We start from the raw sequence: 8924 nt of genomic DNA, 5'->3' as shown, positions 1-8924 counted from the left end.
ACTGAAGCATGTGTTAAAGTGAAGTGTTTTGCCGAATCAGGATGGATTTCAGCAAATGCCTCAAGTTAAGCATATGCTTAGAGTGCTTTGCTCAATCGTGGACTCTTGTACATTCCTCACCATGATATCTAAGGCCCTCGGCAGCTGGCTGAACTCATGAAACCACTTCTCCGCAAATCAATTAGCCAAAGGAAAAATGCCCAAATTCATAGGATAAAATTTTCGCAACAGATAATTCAATCGGCTCTAACAGATAAGAGACACTTCCATTTGTTTAGTGATTTGCGCCTACGTGTAATTAGCTGTGATGATTAGACTCTTTATTGCAGTGCAATTTTTAAAATCCTTATCTTCGTTGTCTCCAAAGCTCACTGAGGTCAGTGGAAAGACAATGAACTGCCTACAACTCACTTGGTTCATGTCCCAAGCACGCAGTCCAGGACTGGGGCCCAGCCAAACCCTACAAGGGTTGAATAACCCTCTTTAACGTTCTCCATTCTCTGGTATAGTTCAGGGACGTCAGTGTCACTTCTGAAAAGACACCCAGGAGTCAGTTAGGTCACCAGAGTCGTTCAGGTCCCATGAGTAAAGTTAGCCCTGGGGGTAAGTATTTGCAGAGCCAATCAAAAACATCCCCAGGTGTCCTTCCTTTCCATCCCCTTCTGGCAGTAACGAAAACCCCGAAAAGGTCAGCAACATGTAAGCCAGGTGAAGTCTCCCTGAGCCTGCAGACAGGTTGTTGCAGTACTCATGCCTATGCCAAGCTGGCTGCAGCCCAGAAAACTGACGAGGGCCTTGGGAGTTTTCACGGTTGCTGTTGAAGGACAGCATGTCACAGTCAAATACAGCAAAGAGTGAGCTCTGTTTCCAGGCCCAACCTGATACGCATCTTTCCATTGACTTGGTCCACCGGTATCTGCTTTATGCCTTTATACTGTAAGGGGCATGGTCTTGGAGGTTGTGTAATACCAACAAACCCCAGTTGGTGGCAGGTGGGATTGAACCTGGGACCTCTGGAGTGAAATGTATGAGCTTCTAGTGCATGAGCTAAAAGCCACATGCCCCTTAGCTAAAGCTGTAGACCAAACTCTTTAATTTCTCTCTCAGGGTACATACTACCTGCTGGATCAGCAGGTAGTGTTCAATGTATCGGGGATTGATTTATTGCGTCTCATCTGGACGCGATAAATCGATCCACTAATCAATGCCCGTACTCCATCTCGCCAGGAAGAGTAAGTGGCGTCAATGGGGGAGCCGCAGCAGTCGACTCGCCGCCGTGAGGACAGCCAGGTAGGTCGAACTAAGATACTTCGACTTCAGCTACGTGACTAGTGTAGCTGAAGTTGGGTATCTTAGTTCGAACCCCCCTCCCCAGTGTAGCCCAGGCCTAAGTGGTCTCGGTGCCACTTGATGGGACAGAACACCACACCCAGGAGGTGTGTGGGTTACATACTTCCCCTAGCTGAGGAAGCACCTTCGGAGCTTTAGAGACTTCCCACTTCAAATCCCGGACAAGCCCCCACTGCTAACACCAACAGACCCCAGTCATCTGCGGGTGGGATCGAACCTGGGACCTCTGGAGCTAAATGCCAAATAGCCCTTAGCTAAGGCTATCAAGTACATGCATTAATCTCTTGCTAAGTGGTCTCCGTGCCACTCAGCACCAACCCCCAGAGGTGTGTCGGTTACAGTTGCACTGGCTTTTTTCATCTGGGCTAGTGAGTTTGGTCCTCAGGCTAGTAGGTGGGAGATTAATTTTTCCAGCCCTGACAATAGGGAACAATCTGCACTGCCAGAGCGGCCCCACACCAGCAAAGCACTGAAGCACATGCTTAGCCAAAACACATGAGCAGGGCCCATTGAACTCAATGGGACATGCTGGAGTGCTTGGCTGGAGCAGGGCCTATCTGCCCAAAGCTGACTATAAACTCTCTAACCACGAGGCATCTGGTGATTCATTATTATGATTTGTATTGCGGCAGAGCCTTGCACTACAGTCGTGCACCAGGACCCCCGGGCTAGGTGCTGTACAAATTCTCTCCACATCAGCATTGTATATTATGCATACAGAGCCTGGCCCAAAGCCCATGGAGTCAACAGGAGACAGATCAGGCTGCTCTTCACTGCAGAACTGCGATTCTCTGTTTTAATGTCAAGCATGCAGCTAAGGTTGTTACAGGTATTTTTGCAGTACACACCAGGGAGAGAGATTATATTAGTGACTAATATTATGATTATTGTTCCTTGTGCAGGCCAAAGAAAAAACCCACATTCCTTGATGAACCGTCTGCTTTATAGAGCTACTCAGTATTTTTTTCTATCTAAAATATTTTTGGATGGAAAAGGACATTTTTATTCCAAATGAAAAGGTTTGTTTTGGTCAAAGTCATCTCCTCACCCTTTTTTTTCTCTTTTCCCTCCTCATTTTTAAAGAAGGGAGAAAAGTGGGAGAGAGAAAGGGGTGGAGGGAAAACTGAACCTCGATGTTTTTAATAAAACAAATGATTTTTTTTAAACTCCAGCAGAAAAAAAAACAATTAATTTCAACAAGCTTTATTAATTTTAGAATGATGCAATGAGTGGGGGAAACAGAGAGAAATGGGGATGGGGTCTGGAATTAGGAAGAACAAGCTATTCAGGTTCAGCATCTGTGCATCTTGATTAGGGCCGTCAAGTGTTTAAAAAAATTAATCGCAATTACTCACACAGTTAAAAAAAATGAACTGAGGTTAATCACGCTGTTAAGCAATACTAGAATATCATTGATTGAAATAGTTTGGGATGTTTTCTACATTTTCAAATCTATTAATTTCAGTTACAACCCGGAATACAAAGTGTACCGTGCTCACTTTATATCTATTTTTGATTATAAATATTTGCATTGTAAAACACAAAAGAAATAGTATATTTCAATTCACCTCATACAAGCACTGTTGTGCAATCTCTTTATCATGAAAGTTGAACTTACAAACGTAGAATTAAGTACAAAAAATAACTGCATTCAAAAATAAAACAATGTAAAATTTTGGAGCCTACAAGTCCACTCAGTCCTACTTCAGCCTGTCGCTCACACAAACAAGTTTGGTTACAATTTTCCGGAGATAATGCTGCCCACGTCTTGTTCACAGTGTCACCTGAAAGTGACAGGTTTCAGAATAGCAGCCATGTTGGTCTGTATCTGGAAAAAGAACAGGAGTACTTGTGGCATTTTAGAGACTAACAAATGTATTTGAGCATAACCTTTCGTGGGCTACAGCCCACTTCATCAGATGTATGCGGTGGAAAATACAGTAGGAAGATATATATATACACAGAACATGAAACAATGGATGTTACCATACACACTATAAGGAGAGTGATCAGTTAAGGTGAGTTATTATCAGCAGGAGAGAAAAAGAACTGTTTGTCGTGGTAGTGAAAATGGCCCATTTCCAGCAATTGACAAGGAGATGTAAGGAACGAGGGCGGGGGGAGGGAAATAAGCATGGGGAAATCGTTTTACTTTGTGTAACGGCCCGTCCACTCCCAGTCTTTATTCAAGCCTAGTTTGATGGTGTCCAATTCGCAAATTAATTCCAGTTCAGCAGTATCTCATTGGAGTCTGTTTATGAAGTTTTTTTGTTGTAATATTGTGACTTTTAGGTCTGTAATCGAGTGGCCAGGGAGGTTGAAGTGTTCTCCAACTGGTTTTTGAATGTTGTAGTTCTTGATGTCTTATTTGTGTCCATTTATTCTTTTATGTAGAGACTGTCCGGTTTGGCCAATGTACATGGTAGAGGGGCATTGCTGGCACATGATGGCATATATCACATTCGTAGATGTGCAGGTGAACGAGCCCCTGATGGTGTGGCTGATATGATTAGGTCCTATGATGGTATCCCCTGAATAGATATGTGGACAGAGTTGGCAACGGGCTTTGTTGCAAGGATAGGTTCCTGGGTTAGTGTTTTTGTTGTGTGGTTGCTGGTGAGTATTTGCTTCAGGTTTTATTTGGGGGCTGAAGGTGATGGCTAGTGGCGTTCTGTTACTTTCTTTGTTGGGCAGTAGTAGGTGACTTCTGGGTACTCTTCTGGCTCTGTCAATCTGTTTCTTCACTTCAGTAGGAGGGTATTGTAGTTGTAAGAATGCTTGATAGAGATCTTGTAGGTGTTTGTCTCTGTCTGAGGGGTTGGAGCAAATGTGATTGTATTGTAGAGCTTGGCTGTAGACAATGGATTGAGTGGTGTGGTCTGGATGAAAGCTGGAGGCATGTAGGTAAGTATAGCGGTCAGTAGGTTTCCGGTATAGGGTGGTGTTTATGTGGCCATCATTTATTAGTATTGTAGTGTCCAGAAAGTGGATCTCTTATGTGGACTGGTCCATCACCTTTAGCCCCCCAACTAAAACCTCTCCAGCGCATCATCAAGGATCTACAACCTATCCTGAAGGATGATCCATCACTCTCACAGATCTTGGGAGACAGGCCAGTCCTCGCTTACAGACAACCCCCAAACCTGAAGCAAATACTCATCAGCAACCACACACTAACCCAGGAACCTATCCTTGCAACAAAGCCCATTGCCAATTCTGTCCACATATCTATTCAGGGGATACCGTCATAGGACCTAATCACATCCGCCACGCCATCAGGGGCTCCTGCACATCTACCAATGTGATATATGCCATCATGTGCCAGCAATGCCCCTCTGCCATGTACATTGGCCAAACCGGACAGTCTCTGCATAAAAGAATAAATGGACAAAAATCAGACGTCAAGAACTATAACATTCAAAAACCAGTCGGAGAACACTTCAGCCTCCCTGGCCACTCGATTACAGACCTAAAAGTCGCAATATTACAGCAAAAAAACTTCAGAAACAGACTCCAATGAGAGACTGCTGAATTGGAATTAATTTGCAAATTGGACACCATCAAACTAGGCTTGAATAAAGATTGAGAGTGGACGGGCCATTACACAGAGTAAAATGATTTCCCCATGCTTATTTCCTTCCCCCCCACCCCGCCCAGTTCCTTACATCTCCTTGTCAATTGCTGGAAATGGACCATTTTCATTACCACTACAAACAGTTCTTTTTCTCTCCTGCTGATAATAGCTCACCTTAACTGATCACTCTCCTTATAGTGTGTATGGTAACACCCATTGTTTCATGTTCTCTGTGTATATATATATATATAGATAGATAGATAGATATAGATATAGATATATATAGATATATAGATATCTTCCTACTGTATTTTCCACTACATGCTTCTGATGAAGTGAGCTGTAGCCCACGAAAGCTTATGCTCAAATAAATTTGCTAGTCTCTAAGGTGCCACAAGTACTCCTGTTCTTTTTACCTGAAAGTGGGAACAGGTGTTCCCATGGCACTGTTGTAGCCGGCATTGCAAGAAATTTACGTGCCAGATGCTCTAAAGATTCCTATGTCCCTTCATGCTTCAACCACCATTCCAGAGGACATGCGTCTATGCTGATGATGGGTTCTGCTCGATAATGATCCAAAGTAGAGTGGACCGATGGATGTTCATTTTCATCATCTGAGTCAGATGCCATCAGCAGAAGGTTGATTTTCTTTTTTTCAGGTTCGGGTTCTGTAGTTTCCGCATCGGAGTGTTGCTCTTTTAAGACACCTGAAAACATGTTCCACACCTCGTCCCTCTCAGATTTTGTAAGGCATATCAGATTTTTAAATCTTGGGTCGAGTGCGGTATCTGTCCTTAGAAATCTTACATTGATACCTTCTTTGCATTTTGTCAAATCTGCTATGAAAGTGTTCTTAAAATGAACATGTGCTGGGTCATCATCCAAGACTGCGATAACATGAAATATATGGCAGAATACAGGTAAAACAGAACAGGAGACATACAATTCTCCCCCAAGGAGTTCAGTCAGAAATGTAATTAACACTTTTTTTTTAAACAAGAATCATCAGCATGGAAGTGTGTCCTCTGAAATGGTGATCAAAGCATGAAGGGGCATATGAATGTTTAGCATATCTGGCATGTAAATATCTTGAAATGCCAGCTACAGAAGTGCCATGTGAACGCCTGTTCTCACTTTCAGGTAACATTGTAAATAAGAAGCAGGCGGCTGGATCTCCAGTAAATGTAACTTGTTTGTCTTAGCAATTGGCTGAACATGAAGTACGACAGAGTGGACTTGCCCCCAATGTGGAAACTACAAACCCAAACCAGCAAAAAAGAAAATCAACCTTCTGTTGGTGGCATGTGACTCAGATGATGAAAATGAACATGCGTCGGTCCACTCTGCGTTGGATTGTTATCAAGCAGAAGCCATAGTCTCTAAAGTTTTTTACATTTTTTTGTTTTGTTTTTGAGAGCAGATATGTAACAAAAAATCTACATTTGTAAGTTACACTTTCAGGCTAAAGAGATTGCACTACAGTACTTGCATGAGGTGAAACATACTATTTCTTTTTTGTTTATCATTTTTACAGCACAAATATTTGTAATAAAAATAATATAAAGTGAGCAGTGTACACATTGTATTCTGTGTTGTAATAAAAATCAATATACTTGAAAATGTAGGAAAAAAATCCCCAAATATTTAATTTTCAATTGGTATTCTATTAACAGTGCGATTAATTGAGATTAAATTTTTTAATCGCAGTTAATTTTTTGAGTTAATCACGTGAGTTAACTGCAATTAATCAACAGCACTAATTCTGATTGATCAGTGACAGGCAGAGCCCTTTCTCACCCACGGGTTGTCCAAAAGCTTCCAAATAATGCACTGACCGTGGTGACGCAGACATGAATTGTAATTACTCCATATGCAGTTGTGAGCAAATTCTTAGTCATTTGTGATGAGATTTTCATAAGAATTCAAGGTCAGATTTCCAAGGACTGAGCTCTAGACAACAGCTGTTTGGAAATGTTCTGATAGAACATTTTTCCATCAGAAAATGCTGCTTCCTGAAAACTGAAACATCCCACAAGAACACGCTGATTTTTTAAAAAATGTTTTGGGGGAAAAAATGGAAAACAACCATTTTGACAAGGATGAATGTTCCACTTGGACATTTTTTGGAATGGAGCATTTTGATTTTGGTTGGTTTTTTGGGGTGACTTTTCATTTTTGCAAATTCTTTTATATTATAAAAGCTTTGATAATGTAAAAATTGAAACATGATTTGATTTTATATAATATATATAACACCTTTTCCTTGACCCAAAATTAAGGGCTTTGGGGAAATTTTTATTTAGTAGGAAATTTCTAAATCTTTTGTTTGCATTCAGATTCAGCCTAAACAAAATTTGCAATCATGGGATTTCCCCACAAATCAAAATTCTGGCTCCCTGACAGCATCCACCAGAATCAGAATCAGACTTTCAAAAGAGCTCAGCTGGAAATTCTGTTCTTTGCAACCTTGTGTCAGGAGGAGCATGGCAGGGGGACACTTGGACAATGCCAGAGACACTTCACTCCAATGTGATCCTGAGTCAGCAGCAGCATGTAAGTGCTAGATGAGTCAGTGACCATGCGCTGCAGAGAGAGTCTGCTCAATTTGGAAACATGACCTGGACATGCAGCTAGGGGGCTGGCATCTAACAACCATCACTAAAGAAGGGCCAGAAAGAGGCTAACAAGGTATAGCTCAGAGTTACCTTCTAGTGGCTAGACCACCTATAGAGATTAATACATCTGCTAGTGGGCCAGGGTCTTTAGCTCAAGTAGTCCTGGCTCCTGCTTTGAGATCCTGAGTTCAGCTCCCATAGCTGACCTGTCCAGGCACATCCATGACATGAGGAATAAAGAAGTGCTGCTAAGCGCTGGTGGGGATCAAGCTGAGTCTGCCCAGCCAATGTGAGCACCATGTCAGCCCATGCTCTGGGGCTCTGACTTCATGCTGCGGCTGGTGGAAAGTGTGGGCTTGATGGTGGGGGAGTCTGAAGTCCCACACCAGTGTGGCACCACTAACTCCATCCATCCCATCCAGAGACAAGCTCTCACTTGAGAACAAGACTCAGTTTCCATGGTCCATTCGCCCATTGGCCTCTCTGCTGAGCCCAGAGGTGAGAGTAAGCCAGTACAGTACAGTGTACTGGTAAGAGCCGGTACACAGCCGACTGTACCGGAATGGGGCAGCTTCCGTGGGGCTCAGCAATTTAAAAGGAACCAGGGTTCCTGGCAGCAGCCGGAGCCCCAGGCCCTTTAAATCACCGCCAGAGCCCCAGGGCTCCTAGCCACCACCGCTGCTACCAGAGGGCTCCAGCAGTGATTTAATGGGCCTGGGGCTCCCAGCTGCCACTATTGCACCAACAGCCGGTGCCCCAGGCCTTTTAAATTGCTGCTGAAGCCCCGGCATAGCGGTAGCAGCAGCCAGGAGCCCTGGGCCCTTTAAATCGCCGGTGGGCCGTGCTGAAGGGCTGGCTGGGCAAGTCTGGCCCCAGCCCCACCTCTTCTGTTTGAGCTGCCCCCCCCCCACACACACACCTTGCTCAGAACCCCAGTTGCCCTGCATACCGGTAAGTCCCTAAAGTTACTTTCAGCCCTGGCTGAGCCTGACAATGAAGACAGTCATTTAGTGGCGAGTGCGAGGCTGAATTTTGAGGTACCTTGGCCACTAACCCCTTTCAGGCAGGCCAGCAACCAGCGGCCAGACGGCGACAGCGGCCGGGCATCGCTGAACATGCTCCAATTTGACCTGATGACTTGGCGGGTGGAATCTTTGGCATCTCTAAGCCACGCCCACTAGTGCCGGCTCCCTGTCCCCTTCCAGGGGTGGCTGGGCTGCAGAGCGGTCGATGAGCTTGCAACAGCATTGGCAGGCAGAGCTGAGTCTTTTAGCTCAGTCCATAGAGGCTCACGCAGCAGTGGAGCTGATGGGGGAGGGGAGAGAACTGCTCCCCCCAGCGACCTTTAGGTGTATGTGTGGGGCTGGGCCTGCCTCCCTATGCCA

The sequence above is a fragment of the Gopherus evgoodei genome, chromosome 16, assembly GCF_007399415.2.
Source record: "Gopherus evgoodei ecotype Sinaloan lineage chromosome 16, rGopEvg1_v1.p, whole genome shotgun sequence".
Classification (NCBI taxonomy): Eukaryota; Metazoa; Chordata; order Testudines; family Testudinidae; genus Gopherus; species Gopherus evgoodei.
The sequence above is the reverse complement of the archived record's forward strand: the minus strand, read 5'-3'. Positions refer to the sequence as shown.